General features: G+C 42.0%; 1 long non-coding RNA gene across 1 annotated transcript in view; it reads left to right on the top strand.

The window, feature by feature from the left end:
- LOC124550618 overlaps positions 1-19,275 on the top strand; it is a 98,887-nt gene that overhangs the window by 22,810 nt on the left and 56,802 nt on the right. Inside the window, exon 2 of the long non-coding RNA XR_006967730.1 lies at positions 14,447-14,584. This is a non-coding gene — a long non-coding RNA (uncharacterized LOC124550618). The remainder of the gene's footprint in view (positions 1-14,446; positions 14,585-19,275) is intronic.

Genomic DNA, 19,275 nt, shown 5'->3' with positions numbered 1-19,275 from the left:
GGCTATGTGTGTTCTTGTTGTACACGAAGTGCCACTGGGCTGTTCTCGTCTGACTTCGGAACGCGCTAGGGGTTATTTGAAATGAGGGATTGGGGATGTGTGTGTGATTTCTGTGTGTAAGTTTGTGCTTGGTGTTTTATGAATGTGTTATAGGTCTCTAAAGAAGCATGTAAGGGTTAATTTTGGACGTTTATGAGAAACTTCTGGTGGTTCGTCTCCTAAATTATGTATAAGAAAGTGGGGTGTGCTGTTCCATAAAATTTTGTAGATTTTTCCTGAATGAGTGTGTATGTGGTGGGTTAGCCTAAAAGGTCTCTAATGTGTGTGTTAGGGACGTATCTGCCAGCGCCAGAGATGACGCGGAAAACGTCGGGAAAGTGCGGTATCCGATGCCATAGACCATACCTCCGAACCATATAGGGTGACCGGAAGTATGAGCTGACGCCAGAGAAGGACTTTGCATTGGATGGTGATACCATCACCTTTCAGAAGCGGGTATAGCTCACAGAAGGCGCAGCCCTTATTTGCAACAGTAGTTAGGTGCCTGTTCCAAGTTAAGTGCCGACCTATTTCGACCCCTGGGTAAATGATTGAGTTTCGCTAGGTTAGCTTTCGGCCGTCAATTGTGTGTTGGCGATGCGGGAGTTTGATCTTAGGGGTGAAATAGATCGCTTGGCACTTAGCAGGATTGATTTTAATCTTCCAGCGGTTGCGCCACTGGGTAATATTGTCAAGATGTTGCTGGAGGTGGCGGTGTGTGAGGAGGAGGCTGCGACTGCTTCTGTATATTGCGGTATCGTCCGCATCCAGAGCAATTTCTCCATCCAACTGCCTAGGGGTGTCATTCGTGTATATGGTGTAGAGGACATGACCCAAAACTGAGCCCTGCGGGACTCCTGCCGTAATCCGTCGTGTCTGGCTGGACTTGTCTCCACTCCTTACAAAGAACTGACGCCCTGTAAGGAAGGAGTCAATGATCCAGGTTATATGAGCTGGGCGCCCTATTTGATCAAGTTTGTAAATTAAGCCATCGTGCCAGACGCTGTCAAATGCTTTCTCTGTGTCTAGGAACACTGCTCCTGTTGCTTCTCCCCTTGCCCTGGCCAGACAAATATGTTCTACCAAGCGAAGGGATTGTTGGATAGAGAAGTCCTCAGCGCGGAAACCAAACTGTTTGGGTATAAGGATGTTGTTTTCAGTCAGGAATTGATGGAGGGGTGAAAGGATTATTATTTCTAGGAATTTACTCAGGCCTGTTAGGAGAGAGATGGGCCTGTAGCTTTTGGGAAGCTGCAGATATTTATTGGGTTTGGGCAGGATGATGAGCTTTGCAGCCTTCCACGCTGAAGTGAAGTATGTGAGTTTCAAGCAGGCATTATAAATGCCAGGAGCCTTGTGGTTGCCCTGCCGCTTGATGAGTGTACATACAGTCGGCACGCTAACGGGCACAAATTCTGTCACTGGCCGCGTATCTCTTATCTGAGTCATTCGTCCAGTAACTATTCTCTCCTGCCTGTTGCTCACTTCATCTTGCATGATGTGAGTCCGGAATTGTGACTCCAGTGATTTTGCCATTATTTCCGCCTTTTCTTGTTCGTCATATGCAAGACCGTCTTCACCGTGGAGTGGCTTGTTTCCTCTGGTGGGATCTTACCGCTGCCGGGTTATTTTCCAGACCTTGCGTCTGGATATGTCTACATCGGCGGTTCCTAGTTTCTCCTCCTAGCAGCGGCTCCTGTGATCTTGTAGTCGTTATCTCACATGGTCCTCTAGACTCCACAGCAGGCGGCGATCGGCTGGGTCGCAGTAGCGTTGCCACAGCCTACGCCTCCTGCGTTTGGCGACTATGAGATCCCAGATGTCAGGGGTCAGGTCCCTGGCTACAGGATCTGGTGGTCATTCTGGCGCTAGTAGCGCGAGCACAGGCGTGGAGAATGCCAGTGAATTTCTCAATGGCTTCGTCCACGTCTTCTTCAGTCTGGAGAAGGGGATTCTCCTCCATGTGCTCTCCCACCACGTAGGTATATCTGTCCCAGTTTGTGATGACTTGTGTATTTTCCATACTCCCGGCATCGTCTTTGACACTGGCAAGATCCAGCATAACAGGAATGTAGTCGGAGTCCAGCTAGTAGTGCACTGTGGCCGCCGCATCGAGATCCAAGTTCTTCGCAACAAAAATGTCTAATATGTCCGAATTTCTGCCCGCGTTGCCAGAAATAAGCGTTGGCTCGACTGGGGTGATGACACTCAGGGTGGCGCGTCCTTCAACGAATCCCCGCAGAGTCCTGCCACTTGCGTTCTCGGCACGACAGCCCCAGGCTCCGTGTTTCGAATTTAGGTCCCGTCCCACCAATACACTATTGCCAACCCTAAGCAGTTCCCGAAGGTCTTGTGCAGTTATACGTGGTGGGATGGTAGGCCGAAATAATTTGCCACAGGTTTTGACCAATTTTGATTTCTCGATAGTACGAGTCTGCGGGAGATCCAATGTTTGGAAGCACCTGCTCTTAACCAATACCGCTGTCCAGCCGCCCGGGCGGTCCACACGGTCGAACCAGTGGATGGCGTAGTTTCTGACAGCGAATCGGTCGTCAGGCTTGAGGTGCGTTTCCGTCAGACACATAATATCGATGGCATGCCGGTCTAAATAGTCTTCTAAAAGGATTTTGCTTGTTTTAACGTTTTGGCGTTCCAGGTTGCGATTTTAATTCTCGTGGATTTAGGGGGATCCATCAAAGTGTGCCATCAGTGCCATTGCTCCTTCAGCGATAATCATGATTTTTGTCAGAGCGTCAGGCGCAGCTCGGAGCTTAGCCAAGACGCCCCTAAATGTATTGAACATGGTCATTATACTGAATCCTGAGAAGAGTTGCCGCAGCTCTCTCAGTTCGTCAAGAAACGACGCCGGTTGAGGGCTGGGTAAAGACTGAAACCACAGTCTAACATAACAGTCGCGACACTCACTGGTGTAAAAGTTGTTACAGTTTGACAGATGGAGCGACAGTAGCGCTCCAAGCGGAGAGTAAGACGCGTTGTAAGCATAATGTTTGTTTTCCAGCCATTTCCTACGTAATTTACGAAATATTTAAGTTATTTTCGTGCCCCCAAGGGTTTTTGTACTATCAGAAGGCATATATGTTTCTAAAAATGATTCTAAAATAAGCGCAAGTGTGGACAAAAATCATAAATCTAGTGGCAAGCTACAACACATTCGTGAAGAAACACTTGTGACGTTGGATAGAATTGCAGCTTCCCTCGTTGATATGAAAAGAATATAAACACACAGATTCACACGTAAGAAGCACATACATGTACCACTACATGCAGAAGTGATCGACAGCTCATTTATCGTTCGGTAGGCCTACTGCGTTTGTCATTGTCGCCTGTTGCCACAAGTACGACCTTCATCTTTTTTATTATTCTAAATGGGACAAGCAACTGCCAAATTGTGGGTGACATATGTTGAAAACAGTAAAATGAGCTGATTACATTCTACGCAAAACCAAATATTTTAATAATTTTCAAACAATCTGTCAGTGAACAATGTGCTCACAAAATAATGCCATTACACGAAAGAAGCAAGGAAAATTAAGTGACTAACAACAGAAGTGAATGAAATATATGCCAAACGTAACGCTTTTGTAAGACGCATATAACTGCACTTAATCTAACCACTTCATCGTCAAAGCAGGTCTGTGCTGACGATTCACACGAATCTGGCACTGATATACGGAGAGCTCAACTGGCTGCTTCCGTGTCATTGGACTGTTTTACAGCTTTAGATGGATTGTCAAATCTTTGTGGCAGCTCTTCATTGTCAGTTGAGGTGGCTTATTGGGGACGTCAAACAGTGTGGGTACTGCATTCCGCAAAAGTTTATTATTGTCTGCGTTCATGAACTGGTTTTGTTGTCATCCGAAGACCAGTATCAGTTGCAAAGCGATTTAGAAAAGATTGCCGTATGGTGTGGCAGGTGGCAGTTGACGCTAAATAACGATAAGTGTGAGGTAATCCACATGAGTTCCAAAAGAAATCCGTTGGAATTCGATTACTCGATAAATAGTACAATTCTCAAGGCTGCCAATTCCACTAAGTACCTGGGTGTAAAAATTACAAACAACTTCAGTTGGAAAAACCACATAGATAATATTGTGAGGAAGGCGAGCCAAAGGTTGCGTTTCATTGGCAGGACACTTAGAAGATGCAACAAGCCCACTAAAGAGACAGCTTACACTACACTCGTTCGTCCTCTGTTAGAATATTGCTGCGCGGTGTGGGATCCTTACCAGGTGAGATTGACGGAGGACATCGAAAGGGTGCAAAAAAGAGCAGCTCGTTTTGTATTATCACGTAATAGGGGAGAGAGTGTGGCAGATATGATATGCTAGTTGGGATGGTAGTCATTAAAGCAAAGACGTTTTTCATCCCGGCGAGATCCATTTACGAAATTTCAGTCACCAACTTTCTCTTCCGAATGCGAAAATATTTTGTTGAGCCCAACCTACACAGGTAGGAATGATCATCAAAATAAAATAAGAGAAATCAGAGCTCGAACAGAAAGGTTTAGGTGTTCGTTTTTCCCTCGCGCTGTTCGGGAGTGGAATGGTAGGGAGATAGTATGATTGTGGTTCGATGAACCCTCTGCCAAGCACTTAAATGTGAATTGCAGAATAATCATGTAGATGTAGAAATGTAGCGAACAAAACCAAATATTATTATACAGGTAAACTGGGTCTTTCTTCATAAGGTCTTCTTGTCTGCTATTAACTAGCCATTTTCTGCTCCTAAAACGAAACATTAATCATTAATACATATGTAGTTTGCAAGTGAATCCTGACGATACAGTTTAGTAACATGATGGTATATGCCTCTCAGGATCCTTAGGAAACCTCAAAAAGACAGCTGTGGTGTCTTCTTCCTGTTGTTGCTGCAATTTATTGTGCTAAAAACGCTCCCGCTTGTAAAAACCATTGTAGAAATCAAAAGAAACAACCACTATTTGCTTTCATGATCGCGCCGAACTCACAGTTTAAGTTACTGGCCGCTTGGCGCGCTGCTGGCTCGATAGGCAACAAAATCGAGGCTAAGTGTCGCGACTGTTATGTTAGATTATACTGAAACTGTATGGTAGTGGCAGGCACCCACAACCGCGCGAGTGGTCAGCTGTGAGGAGCGGACAAATTGAATAGCTGTGCGGCGGCCATTAGAGTGGTAAACTGATGTGCGGTGTTCCAGTGTTTACACATCGCTTTTGGTTATAAAATGTCTTCCCTTGAGTTATGTCACTCCCTCTCCCGGATGATGCCCTCTCTCCCTCCATTTATCCCTCCTATCAACATCCTCTGCCCTTTCCCTGGGCTCCCCCTTCCCCCCTTCTGTCCTGTTCTCTCCCCACTCAACCTTTCCCTACCTCCCTTCTCCCCCCGAGTCCTTTTGTATTCCCCTCCTCTGCCTACCCCACTCCCTGTCGCGTCTGCCCAGCGCCCCCCACCCCTCTTATGGGTCCTCATCCTCCATCAGCTCCTTTACTGGCTCCCCCCCTTCACTTTTACTCTCCTTTCCCCCCTTTTTTATTTTCCCATCATCTGTCCTGTTTCCCCCCACCTGCTCTTGCCTGTGGTATCTAACATTTGCCAACTTGTTAGTGCAGTGTTCCAGTGACCAGTGTTGTTCATCTTTCTCGTGTTGTGAACAGAAACCATGCTATCGCTAGGTGAATTTTATGTCTTTTGCGAACAGAAACCAGACTGTCGCTGTGTTTTTTAATTGTCTGTCTATTGTTTTACCTGTCTGCTTCGTATGTATTTTATTAGCGTCATCATCCCTCTGTTCTTTGTTTTAAGTTCCACGATTTCTTTTCGCCATGTTACTCTTTAAGTCTCCGATTTTATCACCTGTTTTTATTATTTATTCTCTTCATCTTTCTAACAAAGTCTGTAGGCTGAAGAGTGGCATACTAAGTTGCTTCCAGCCCGCCACCTTCAGGGGGAATTGAAATTCAATAAAGGAAAAAAAAGTTAAGACACAAACATAATGCCTCATTTAAATACGTTACTACAATATACTTTTTAATTTATGAACAAACAGCAACTAGTCACTGTTTATGAATTTATCTTACATACTACATGAAATCTGCTGTAGCTAAAAGTTATGTACTGGATCCCTAGCATTTTTCGTAGTTCATTTACGATAGATGTACGCAAAATGCATCAAAATACTCGAAGATTTGCCCACTATATTAATAGATATTTTCTGACTCTACCTTGCTTTAGATTTTATGACGAGAAGTGCGTTATATATGGCATAGTGCTTTGGCAACTCACGACCAAATTATCAAGTTTCCACCTAACCTAGACCATGAAAACACTACCGATCATCCAACTTTCTTCAAAATGATCAGAACATATAAAATGGTATTCTGTCGGTCGGAAATCTTGCCCCCTGACAGCGTGTAACCATTTATGTAACAGCTGTGGTTTTGAGAAAGGAAACCTGCAAATAGATGCACAGACATTATGCTAATACTGTGTTACAAAAACATTTATTAATCAAGTGCACTGACATACAAAACAACTTAAAATATCCACATACCTGTGAAATGTAATATTCGTTCCTTTCTCGAATTTATTTGTACAATTAACTGCTGCACAAGTCTTCACCATTGTACGTATTTTGATTGGAATGTACAGACAGTAGAATTACAAGTAATAAATACTGTATGTACATACCAACAAATATACAACGTTGAATCAGGGTCTTCATAAACAACAATACTACATAACACATGAGACTACAACCACTATAATGGCGTCCAGCTGTAGGTTCAAATTATCCCGCAACAGCAGTGCGTCTAGTTATTTTTTACAAGGTCTTTGGGTAGAGGGCTCCGCGCCCTGGGGTGGGGAGGGCTGAGGTGATGGGGTGCAGCAGCCGACGGGGCGCGTGGTGGGGGAAGCGATGGATATGGGTCTGGCCCTGCCACAGTCAGTCTGTGGCCTTTGACAGCATCAGAGCTCATGCGTGACTGTGGCTGTGGCCGCGGGAGCAGAGCTCGCGGGCGTAGCCGCGGCTGCAGTAGCAGTTCGCAGGGACAACTGTGGGGGACGGCTCGCCATCACCTGTAGCCTTGTGGGGCAGCGGCTGAAGTTTGCAGGGTGGCTGTCACCGCAGAGGACGTATTTTGCTTGCGTATCCCGCTTCTTAGCACAGGTGCTGCTAAGATGGGGGCCAGCTCATTCGACGCACTTTGGTGGATGATTGCAATTTTCGGCGCTGTGAAAGAGCTGCTGGCACTGGTGGCACTGCACAGGACCTTCAGGTTGCCGGTATTTTTCGATTGTGACTTCGCAATGGAGCGTCAAGTCTACTGCGTACAATTCTCTGTTTTTTTTTTTTTTTTTTGGTCACGATGGAGGATGACCTTGAAAGACGCGCGTTTCTTGCGCCCTTCCCCTGGTTTAGCTGGGTCAGAGGCACGCGTTTCCCGCTCGACCTCGATCACTTTGAATTTGCGGAAGATGAGGTCGGCCTTGATTTCCTCTGGGTCGGTGTTGTGGGGGAGACGTTCGATCACCGCCTTCAACGTGTCCCTTTCAGTTATTGGATATGTGTGGTGGTGGATGTGTGGTGGGGGATGCTATGTCTCTGCTATGTCTCTGGAAATAGTCTTTTAGTGCTCTGTAGTCTGGGAGTGTTGATGCTATGTCTCTGGAAATAGTCTTTTAGTGCTCTGTAGTCTGGGAGTGTTGATGCTTGGAATTTCACCAATGAGCCCCTAAATGACGTGTTGACGCCTCCTTTCAACATCGGTGCAATGTCCTTAATAACCTCTATGGTGCCATTTTGTATGGTGGCTGTGATAGGAGGGATATTGTCCTTCTGCTTGGGCAGCGTCCCTGATTTGGACTGTTGGTTTTTCTTCGCCACAATTTCATCCGCTTCTGGGGATGCAATTGGTGCAAAGCTATTGGGATATTGGCGACAACAGTCTCCTCACCCAGCTCCAAGTCATCTCTGGTGGCGTCCGAAGCGAGCCGGCTGCAGGCTGGGCGCTTCGTTGCTGGCATTACGTCCGTTTCATTGTTTTCTTGTTTCCGCTTTGGTAATGTTTGTAGAGGACTGGCTGTGGGAGCCCAGAGACTGGGAGCTTTGGGTTTACCCAATGTGTCAGTAGCGGATCCGGTGGTCAGACCGACACTGCCATGGGGCACTGGATGTTCATTTGTTGGCATCATTAGGTTATCCTGAACAGCGCCAGCCCAGGCATAGACCACATGCGGGTAAGCGGGTAGCGCCACGGGCTCTGGTGTAGGAGTTTCCCTGCTCTTGGAAGAGCATGGGGAATGCCCTGCGGCAGACACTTTGGTGGCAGATTAGGCGGCTTGCAACGAGAACAGCACGACCCCGCGGCCTCCGCGCTGCCAGTAGACCGGTAGCAGCTGCGCCACAAAGGGTCCACACCTAGGTCCTACCACGACAAATTTGCGGCGCAATCGCGAAGCGCGCGCACCCGCACTCAACAATTTTGCCTGCGTTGTGCGAGGACAACGCACACGACAAGTTGTGCTTAGCTACGGCTAGCGCAGCGCTCCCAAGGAATCTTCCAGCAGCGTGCGGCAGAGGGTTCACTTTTTACCGGTCCATCCTCTCGAATGTCCTTGTGTACGAAAACAAGTTTGGTCCTGAATAAGATTTTCACTCTGCAGCGGAGTGTGAGCTTGTATGAAACTTCTTGGCAGATTAAAACTGTGTGCCGGACCGAGACTCGAACTCCGGACCTGCTATGTGGACGGGGTGTGTGTCGTGCTTGGGTAGCTCAGTTGGTAGAGCACTTGCCCGCGAAACGTTTGAATCGGCGTATGCCCCTACTTTAATGCAAGTAAAACAGTAGTTTACATTGGAAATTAGCACTAAAGTAATAGAAAAGTACTTCTAATAACTGTAGTACAGGGAACCACTTTGATCGGGCTTTGCTATTCCAGTACGTTTGCCGTTAAGAGTCCTGAGCACATTAGGAAGGTTAGTGTGGTGATAAATGTCTTCTGTTTTTTTTTTTTTTTTTCAGGTTATCCTTGCTTTCTCTGGCTTATACTTAGTCATAAAACATTCCCATATTGCGTCACGAACGTACTTAGCAAGTAGAAACTGATAATCTAAAAAGGAGAAAACTGTTGCCTGACGCTGTAACAAATGAAATTCAGCTATCAGGTCCAGAAAGCTGTTACATCAGGACAGGGTGCAAAGAAGAGAAAAAATAGAGGTATTCAAATGGCTCTGAGCACTATGGGACTTAACATCTAAGGTCATCAGTCCCCTAGAACTACTTAAACCTAACTAACCTAAGAACAGCACACAACATCCAGTCATCACGAGGCAGAGAAAATCCCTGACCCCGCCGGGAATCGAACCCGGGAACCCGGGTGTGGGAAGCGAGAACGCTACCGCACGACCACGAACTACGGACAATAAAGGCATTACGACGAATTGCTATTTCTTGTTGCACACGTCAAAAAGGCCAAAGCATTTGGAAACTGAAGTGAATCAGCAACATCCTGAAAATTCGACAGCTACACCATGTACTTCCTTTAGTGACGTGCAACGAGCCCCAATTAATAACAAAAGCGAAATGCTTACGTCTTTTGAAGACCAGATTTTAAAAGCTGTAAGAAATGACGCGACATCATGAGATGAAAAGATAACATTTTCTCTCTCCTTCATCAAATCGATGAAAATGATGGATGATGATGCTCAAGTGTCAGCAAAAACTGAAACATTAAACGCAGTTTGAGCACTCAGTGTGGCTGGAGACGTGTGCGCAGGTGCCGACGTGGTCAGCGAGGGTGCAGGCCTTTATTCCTGTCCTGGCCGGCGAGGGTGACCTCCCCAGCAGTCGGTGGACGGTGTGTGTGTGTGTGTGTGTGTGTGTGTGTGTGTGTGATCGGAAGGTTTTATTGTTAGGTACAAACGTAGGAGAAGTGTGCTAGCGTTCTCAAACATAAGACCTTGGATATATTTAGCGCTACGATCTACTTGTGCCGGAAATTTAATTACTTGATTTGCAAAATGTTAGCATGTGATTCTCAAACTTGAAAATATGTTTTATCATGAATAAGAATCATCCTAAGGTGATAGTGAATGTCTTAAGCAATCTATTTGATTCTTGTAAATTATTTTACAATTAATTTATTAGGATAGTGAAATAGACTATTTGCAGCCATTTTCGATGTCGCAGTTGCTGCGGTATCGCAGCCGGGTTCTTGTGTAATCACGCGTTATGTATTTATAAAGAATTTCATTTAGCTCTCTTTTGTTTACAGTCAGCGACACGCTAGATCATATCTGAAAAACTGGTATCTCCAGCTAGGGGAGGATGAATAGGAGGAAGGAGGGGATGTAGCGTGGGAGGTAAGAGTGAGTTAGTCAGTAGCTGCACATCGAGCTGAACGCATCAGCAGCTACCACCAATCTCTCCTGGTGAGATCGTTTGGGACCAGGTTTTAGGTACTTGTGTTATTACAATGATTTTTCTCAATTCCCAGCGCATGTGTAGCATTATGATCTGCTGTTTACAACTATGTTTTCTTTCCATTTTCCACGAAAATTTTGATGTGCAATTTTCTGCCGTACCCCTTCTTACCAAGTATCTGTGTACAAGTTCCTCAGTGGCTATTCCATCGTAGGTCGGTAGGAGGCAATTCTTCCGGCAGCAGCTCTATTGTAGTTTTAAGTAGTAGTGTGGACAAGAGCACACAGCAAGGTGAATATATACACTCCCTAGTTGAGCCGCATACAGCAAAGCAAGAAGCTCTGGTTCCTTCAGTCTGGGGTTGCGAAATAGGAAGAAGTTGCCTATTGCACTGTGTGTTGACCAACCACTTCATACAGTAAGAAACCAAGTTTACTATGCTTTCAACTACCTAGTTTCAACTACTTTTCAAGGTCAGCCTTGCTCTCTGCATCCAAATGCACATACACAGATCATTGGAAATAAGACATCGTCTTAAAGACGTCTGACTCAGAAGAGAACACGAAAGCAAATATCCTTGTACAAAAACCTTTATTAATTTTTGCATATACATTCACACAGACAGAGGTATTTCTTATTTTTGTTTGGTCTAGTTGCAATAACATCGAACATAAAATTTAAGTTATTATTATGTCTATGTCTGAATCATATATTTCATTCTCTGGCCAGTAATTTGACAAGTACAAAGAAGGTATGTGCTTGGTTTCTAATGCATACCTAGTTTTTTTCCTGCAAACTAGCTCCTATATGGCTGTAACAGTTAGTTCTGTTGCTTCTTGAAGTTCTTGTAGTTGAGAGTATTTGGGAATTTTAATTTTCCCTCTCATTTCCGGCATAACACAATTCTTTAAACTCTCCATATAATCCACGGTATATGTTGACAGATCACCAGTTCCACATTCTTTTGGAAATTCCGTACTGAAATTTAAGTTAACAGTTTTTAAAAACTAATTCCTATTGAATGATGTTACTCCATCAGTTTGAAACTCTGAAAACGGGTTTTTTGTTACTAACTGCATAAAAGTGAGTCCACAAGATTAAGAGAAATGTAACCATCCTTTTTTAGGCAGATCCAGACGAGAATTTGGCTTTGTAATTTGATTTTTCATCTGTCCTTTAATGTAGGAAACGTTCTTGATGCCCGCATTTCGGCCAGTACTCCCACATATGGCCTCTTACCACAGCTATCTACAGTAAATGCTCACAGATTATGTTCTCCACTTGCATCCAGACTTTTCCATGCTCTGTGTGTAAAGAAAATGGTTAGCCTTGCCTGTACATCTGTAGTAGCTTCTCCTTTTTCCAGGATCAGTTTATACTCCTGCTTTGTGGCAACTCTTTTCGTCATGTACTCCAGTTTTCGTGTCTTGGCTTTGACCTCTTTTATTTACAGTTGTTCTTTTTCGTACAGTTAATACATTGACACAACAGAAAGGAGTAATTTCTTTATTGGTGAATGATTTAAACCGTTTGATATATTGGTTGTTTTCCTCAAGACTTGTGGTATAATATTATTTGTAGGAATAAATCTCAATTCGGGGACGTCTGTATCCGAAGTATTGTGGAGAACAATATCCTGGATTGAGACAAATATGTTTCTGCTGCTGTAATATATCACTTCTGGGTACTGCTTGTATTGTCTTTGTTGGAGTCTGTTTTACGAATCTCCACAAAATTTACAGGTGGCTAATTAAAACTGTACGCTGACAGAGCATAACTTACAAGTTTTTCTCGCTCTTGAGAGTAGGGCAGACGTACATAAACATCATTCAAATTTCGGGTATTCTTATTACCACAGTGGAGAAGCTGCAGAACTTCGATACACACCACACATCAGCTATTCTGTACCTTATTAGTTAGCTGATACCGCATGGACGTAATTGGCACAGACTACAGTGAAGCACATTCTAAATGCTCTTTGTTAGAGTTTAAAAGACTGAAACTGTTTTACACAGGGTCAAACACACGATCCATTCTGTAGTTGTATATTGTAGTCTCCAGTCTGGTAATACCCTGTTTTTTAGCCAAGAAGGATGTAAAAGTTTCTCGTGGTCGCTTTATAAAATCTATAAGATGGTTACCGACACGTTTATTCACACCTGGGCTTGTGATTTGAAATTTGTGATAACTCTTTACAGTTGGAGCTCATCCACGTTAAACAGTGTATTACAGCAGCCTTATCGTTGTCCACAACCACTGCTTTTTTACTGGCGGTCCCCTTACATGCAGAATTCATGGTTTGATATTTGTTAGTCACAAATCTCGAATTTATTACAAATCCCGGCGAAATCTTGCGTTGTTATTTTTGTGTTTCATTTTATCTGTGGCCTTCAGAAATGATCCATTCTGCCAGTCACCCATATATGATGTGCTAAACATTAAAAGACATATTCGATCACAAGCACATGCAACCACTAATCGCACAGAATAATTACATTCGTTCGAACCATATTATTTAAATCGTGATGTGCTTTCATCATTGACGCCACTTAACGTATTGAAAGCATAATATTCATGTCTCTTGAGAACTTTCCTAGCGTGCATTGCATAAATGAAAGCGATTATACTCACTTACACAGTGTGGTTCTCTGAAACACCCCTACGCTACGATCCGTAAACAAATTTACCGCCATGCCAGACAACTCTTCCAACCGTACATATTTTCCATTAGTGCATCAGTTCGATGGTGAATGGGTCACCAAATTTTATTCTGGAAGACGAATGGCGACTTCTAAGTAGGCATAAAAAATTTCAGTTTTGTCTCAGTTAAGAACTTTGTCTTGTTACAAAAATACTAGGCCACAGTACTCATACTCTATAAAAAAATAACAAGTTATTTTAACTACTTCATTGAAACCAGGGGATATTTAGCAACACAAATGGAGGAGGAGGGTCCTTATACATTATATAGCATACAAACTGAAAATGCTCACCTCAGAATATTTGGCACTTCTGCAGTTCGCGAAAAAAAAAATGGCTCTGAGCACTATGGGACTTAACATCTATGGTCATCAGTCCCCTATAACTTAGAACTACTTAAACCTAACCAACCTAAGGACAGCACACAACACCCAGCCATCACGAGGCAGAGAAAATCCCTGACCCCGCCGGGAATCGAACCCGGGAACCCAGACGTGGGAAGCGAGAATGCTACCACACGACCACGAGCTGCGGGCAGTTCGCGAAAAGCCCTGGTCCATATTCTGTGAATGTGTACACTGTGCAAAGTACTTTTCTGCTGAGAGCAGGCAGGAACTGTTTCAAGAGGAAAATTGAAAGAAAGTTATAACAAGTTGAACCACTAACTATCGGACTTACTTTCCATAATGAGGTGATGATTATCTGCAGTGACCACATTTAATGATAGTATTTTGTTGTTGAATTTTTACAAAGGAACTGTAGAAAACATATCACACTAATAAGAGTAAAGTGTTACAAGTGAATCAAATTTAAACAATGTAAATTATTGTTCATGCCTCTCTGATATAAAATTTTATTACGTTTACCTCCGCGAAAAGTTAAGTGACCTTTTACTCGAAAATATTTTTCATTTCATGCACTGTTTATAAGGAGCGATGAATATATTTCCGTTTGGGGGCATTTCCGCAGCACATATGCAACCTAGCGCTAGGTCCATGCGTATATATAAGCACTGATACATAGTCAAGAGATTAGCACAGCATTCGTGTCATCGGCTGGATGATTGCCTCAATGAACATGGCAAGTTTATCTGACTGGCAAACCGATTCTGGACTATATGCCTTCTAACAGAAAATTTTGATTGTTCTTTATATGAACGTAATACTTTTAAAACGCCAGTTTTGTTGACAAAAGTCTGGTGCTGACCATTATTTCTAAACCTTCCTGTACATAGTACTGAGAAACGTGAGTAGATGTAACCAGCTGTGCTTCTGACTGCAGGTCGGCCACCAAGCCCCACATCGACGCTCCAGGGCCGCCTATGCTGTCCATCGTTGGGAATATTCTGGAGTTTCTCGACATGCCGTTGATCCTCTGTAAGATGTTCGACCTCCACCAGCAGTACGGCGACTTGTTGAGGTGAGCTTAACGCATCTCCTAGGAGAGTGATCGCACACAACCAAATGCACAGACTGAAACACGACATCTAATCTTTGGAAATCAGTAGCACAATTTTGGACGATACGATGCATCTGCATAACTCGAGGCTTTACGGTATCAATGAAGAGAACAATTGTTCTTTTAATGCCTGTAAACTAAAACTGAAGGTTGTCCTCTAGTCTCGAAAACCAGAAACCAGACTCAAATGATACTGAAGTGGTGCAAAGCGGAGAAGCCCTCAGGGTTCTGTTCTGATACATCACTTTTATTAACCACCTAAGCCATAGTCCTAAAGGTTCCATGATCCTTTCAAAAAAGAGAGCTACGTGATTAAGTACGCTTTGCATTCTATTTTATGGCGACTGTACCCTCCTGAGAAGATATCTATTGGGGACATGGGTGCAGTTTTACAAATAACAGTAAAAAATCGAATGTACCATTTTTTATACAAAACAGAAGGTGATTATGGTCATCTAAAACGAATTTTTCATGTATAAATAACTGCAAAAGCTCAATTTACACACTCATCCTACCCATGACCGCAAATTGACAGGTAGCTTTAATTGTACTTTCAGCTACTTTCGAAGTAAAGCCACACTATGAGTAAAAATTCCAGATCGTGAAACTTATTATTATTATTATTGTTATTATTATTAAGTTTCTTCATTCCTTTATATCTCAGTTTAATACTTCTGAGATCTGGTGGTAGTCAGGGGAAGGAAGGAATCGGTTACGATTGTGGACGGGCCTGTAATCAGTTACTATTGGTTGCCTTTTACAATTACACACAATTTATTTTAAGCCCGTAATTCGAGACACAACAATAAATAAAAAATACCACACATTATTAATGAAGGAATAAACATCGGTGTAAATAATAGTGTTTTCAGTGCGTTACAATTTAGCATATCACCATTAACTACAGATATAACAGATAATGTTTTAAAAGCGAGCCACTGCAATCTGGGCAGACGGCCTTACATGCCAGAATGGCAATAAATTAAGAATTGTTTGAAATTCGCCGCAACTTACAAATTACAGGTATTGAAATATTAAAGGCAAGTCGCCACAAACAGAGCAGACTGCATCAGACGCCAGGAATGGCAGTAAATAAGGTTTTAAAGTCTTACTGCGTGAATACAAATATCAAATTAGAATTTTAAGGTAAGCAACCACAATCACAGCTGAAGTCCTTACACGCCAGGAACGGCAATAATATAAAAAAGAGTTGAAACTGCAGTAAAACAGCAAATACAATAGAAAAAGTAAATTAAAAAAACAAACAACTGATCCAGACGGTGCTTCAGGAATCAACTGCCGAGAAGGTCCAACAACAAACACCTTCTAGAGCGATGAGATGGGCAGCCAAGAGTTGCATTCACTTCACAAGATGGTAACTCAGACTAGTGGCAGTCTAACGAATGACTACTGATGATCTTGCTGAAGGTAACTGACGTCTGATAAACCAAATGCAACGATGGAACAATACGCCAAAGCCAGAACCAGAGGTCTGCACTATGTCAGAGAATACTGCGTTTAGAGCCCCTGGAACGAGAAAGGAATCATTACCACCAGAGTAGAGGAATCACCAACCGGATTACAATCAAGAAAGCTGTCAAAACTACACGCCTTACCGAAGAGCAGCGGAAGGCGAGGAAATGTACACTGCCGTTACATTCACCAGGGCAGGTAACTGGGGCGTTAGCGGCCACCAGGCAAGAAAAACTACCGCTGGTTGAACTTAACAAATTGTAACAAGTTGAACGCGTAGTAATAAGAAGTAGAGGAAAGCTAATCAGATCCGCCTTCCCCAAGCACTTCACTCGCTGCTCTTCGCCTCGGCGACACTATGAGCAGCAACACGAACCCAAGTCACTGGAGTATCGTGGGATATCACAATGGTGGAGGTTTCTCAACTTGGATTGAAATGCACTCATCTTAAGGCTTGCTGTATCCGGTTTACAACGAAGTCGTACACCCTCGTGCCCACAGCCCTTCCATCTAGCAGTCCATGAATGCTGCCCAGCGATTGTGGCGTGCTCGCGCACTGTGTGGACCTCGCTTCGCCTGAGTCCCCAACCTAACTGCTACACTCACACAATCGGAAAAACAACGACGTCGTCCCAAAGATAGGGTAACAAATACTACATATCGATAACCACCGCGGTTGCCACTAGCGGACAGGCAACGCTTGTGATACCTAGTGGCGACAGCGAACATGAATCTCAAAAAATCTGAAAATTCCAATCTGTCATTCATTTATTACATCTGCTTGGTGAAATGGTCTTAAATTTATTATCAACTTCCATACAAATTTTTTCACCATATCTAGTTTTTAATTATTCACAACCTGTAACATAATACAATTCATTAACTTCTAGCTCAATAATCTGTTTATGCAAATTGGAATTGCTTACATTATTAAGCTTCTTTGGTAGAGTATCCATTTATTTAGATTAAAATTTAATAAGTTTATAAATTTTTAATCTTACAAATATGACTAACGTTTGGGACCAATTTAAATTTAACGATTTTGTTGAGAGAAATAATAAACCGAGAGAGAGACAAGTTGCATGCAATATTTCCAGAGAGTATTTTAAACCATCTTTAATCATAGAACATTTGAGAAGTCAGGACTGTACTGACAGTATTGATGTATTAAAGCAAATTTATACAGAAGAAGAATTTGTTAGTTATGAGGTAAGTGATATATGGGAAGAAATTGAAAACTCATATTTCCTCGTTTTGTGACTGCCAAGCAAATAGCGAATCGTAATTTGCCAAAAAATAGTGTGCCTAAAATATTACAAAATTACATGAAAGCCTATTCATTATTTCTAGAAGTTTCTCACCCAGTAAATAGAGATTTAGAAAACAGAGATTACAATAAAAGTCAAATAATAAACTTAATCCATTGGTGTAGTAAATGTGTTATAGATTTTATGTATTAAATTTTGTATGGTATATGTTGACTGAGACCACAACAACAAAAATTTTACTGGAGTTTATACTGTGGAAAAGATAGCAGAAATCATCTATAATACACCTGAATTAAGGTCTTTATTTTTTAAAGAAGATAATGATTCTGAATGTGTAAACTATATGGAATATGATAATAATGAATGATGATCATATGGTAATGGATTTATTTTCTTCTTCTTTTATCATCATGAGGACTCAGTGCTTAGATTCCTTGTTTTTCACTTTGAATCGTATTCATCATTCTGTATTGTTCTATATCGTTAAATAGACAGTTTTTATATGCTACTAAACTTATTCTATTTTTAACTACACATTCCTTAACACCTTTACATTTTTTCTCTATTTTATCACCAATTTTATAATCATATCTATTTTGGACTCAAACTGCAGAATTCTTGCATATATTTCGCATTACATTCATCTTTCATGTTTCCTAAAACTTTTTTGTTTATTTGTGCAATAGCATAAATATTATCTGTTGGATAATCACTCACATCAAAGTAATCAATCATTGATTTCATATCTTCATACAAATCCTTAGTTTGTAAATGCAACTCTCTGTGTCTTGGTAACACAATTCAGCACCTTCTCCATATATTGGTTTCATAACACAGCAAGATTTTCATTAAACGTAGTTCTTGCTTTAAAGTTTGGTTTAGCTATTAATTTATCACACTTTTCTCCATCTGGCACTAATTTTATATCGAGTCTGTTTCTTATATTTTCCATTGTCTTACCAAATACTGCATTATTCATTACCTTGTAGAAATATTTTTCAAAATAATTCTTCAATTGCACCCCTATTTGAGCATCTCATCTATATATTTCTTCAACAAAACAGATTGTTTAAATTTTAAAACTTTTTGTTAGCTTCATTTCTAGATACAAGTATTGTTTAAGATTTCTGTAGCATACTATATAACTAATTTTATCATCAGAGTATTCAACAACTTACTTTCCTATGTTCCTAGTACAATTTTATTTTCAGGAGTCAATGGTAAATTTTTATGCAAATAATGTAAATCTTTTGTATATTCTAGATCTAATTCAAATCCATATCCAGTTTCAGCAGTGTCTGTAGTTTCACTTTTTTCATATGATCAAAATTAATTGGCTCATCCCATTCAAATCCAGAATGCGGTAAATACTGACTCATAGCGTAACCATGTAAGTTGTTTGCATCTAAATATGCTAAATAATTTGATATCTTTTTATCAACCAAATCTTTCATATATTTATTATTTGCTTTAACATATGTTTTACAACAGTGAGATACACCACCTCTTACTCATTTTTCAACCATTAAAATCATATCATAATTGCTTAATAATTGAAGTGGTTGTTTAGTCATTTTTAACTGTGCGTCCTATGATAAACCAGCTACAGTAAAATTACCAAGAAGGATCTAAGTCATAAGCTGTAATATAAAACTCTGCCCAAACAGGCCATGAAAGCCCAATGGTACCAACCAGCTGGCATGTCATCCTCAGCCCACAAGCACCATTACATTACAGTTTACAAGACCAGAGCCTCTACTTCTCAATCAAGTGGCTCTGCAGTTTGCCTCACAAGGTCTGAGTGCACCCTGTTTGCTAACAGCACTCGACAGACTGGGTGGTCACCCATCCAAGTGCAAGCCCAGATCGACAGTGCTTAACTTTGGTGATCTGACAGGATCTGGTGTTATC

The sequence above is a fragment of the Schistocerca americana genome, chromosome 9 (assembly GCF_021461395.2).
Source record: "Schistocerca americana isolate TAMUIC-IGC-003095 chromosome 9, iqSchAmer2.1, whole genome shotgun sequence".
Classification (NCBI taxonomy): domain Eukaryota; kingdom Metazoa; phylum Arthropoda; class Insecta; order Orthoptera; family Acrididae; genus Schistocerca; species Schistocerca americana.
Note: the sequence above shows the minus strand (reverse complement) of the source record. Positions and strands in the feature narration are given on the sequence as shown.